General features: G+C 32.3%; 1 long non-coding RNA gene across 1 annotated transcript; it reads right to left on the bottom strand.

Moving 5' to 3' along the window:
• Positions 1-251: 251 nt before the first annotated feature.
• Positions 252-1,180, bottom strand: LOC106477848. The gene is made up of 3 exons (XR_002609662.1): positions 1,004-1,180; positions 465-646; positions 252-261 (listed from the first exon to the last, which is right to left on the bottom strand). It is a non-coding gene; the product is annotated as an uncharacterized LOC106477848 (long non-coding RNA).
• Between the last annotated feature and the right edge of the window lie 73 nt (positions 1,181-1,253).

The following is a 1,253-nucleotide window of genomic DNA, read 5'->3' as shown; positions in this document are numbered from 1 at the left end:
ACAACCAACACTGTTCATATCCAATCAATACTGGACAAAGTGATGTAGTGTTTTGTTTTATACAACCAACACTGTTCATATCCAATCAATACTGGACAAAGTGATGTCGTGTTTTGTTTTATACAACCAACACTGTTCATATCCAATCAATACTGGACAAAGTGATGTAGTGTTTTGTTTTATACAACCAACACTGTTCATATCCAATCAATACTGGACAAAGTGATGTCGTGTTTTGTTTTATACAACCAACACTGTTGTCTAATGTCCTCCTTTCATTTAATTTGGTCAAACTTAAATAAAAAGTACATGAAACATTTTTTTGAGAAACGTCTTATAACAGTAAGTTATCTGTTCAGTTGAGCAAACAGAGATAATATCTATGTGCATACACAATTAACTACTGTAAATACTTTAAAATAATTTATTTATTAATTGTCTAGCATGAACTCAGTTCTTTGGACAAAATAAATGAAACTGATTTTTTTACCTAGTTACATTGATACTAAAGTCAATGCCTTCATGCAGAGATTCAGCAAAACACTGTGCCGAGCCTATGGTACTGAGAACGTGTTTACAGGTTTCTGCTGCACTATGTAGTTTCCACAAAGATCTTTTACTCTCCCGGATATCAACCCTGTACTGCCTACATGGAATACAGGTGTATATAAAAGCATATATACATACATTGACAAACAGACATTTAACCCCTTACTTACCCCTAGGGTCATACCTGGCACATCTGCTATTTCTATTCCCCCAAAACCATACCATTTGTACAGCCTTTTTTTTTATATAATATACAAGATATCAATCAAATAAAATTTCTACCATTTTCTTTGTTTCTGAGAGTAAAAAATAACCTGGTCATGAAAGGGTTAATTAAAGGATATTCATGTTCTAATTGAATCTGAAAATATTAATGATGTAATTTTTACAAAACAGAACAGTCTTTCATACATTTGATTAACATTTCAGAAATACTACTGTTATGTTCACTTACTTTTGGAATTCCTGTGCACAAAAATCTCTCAGTAACCTTGTTAATGTATTCCCTCCAACAGAAGCTCTGTGAATATTTGACCTTAGTTGGTAGATTCCTCCCATCACCTTCAATACAGTGATGTCAAGTGAGGTTCCTCCCATTCGATACACTAAGCAATTGCTGAAATTTAGACACCTTTTTTTTAATGTATAATAAATGTTTTCTAAAATCTTTTAGAAGCAATCTCAAAAAAAGGAATTACCTTCAT

The sequence above is a fragment of the Limulus polyphemus genome, unplaced genomic scaffold (genome assembly GCF_000517525.1).
Source record: "Limulus polyphemus unplaced genomic scaffold, Limulus_polyphemus-2.1.2 Scaffold84895, whole genome shotgun sequence".
Classification (NCBI taxonomy): domain Eukaryota; kingdom Metazoa; phylum Arthropoda; class Merostomata; order Xiphosura; family Limulidae; genus Limulus; species Limulus polyphemus.
This window is presented reverse-complemented; position numbering and strand designations above follow the sequence as displayed.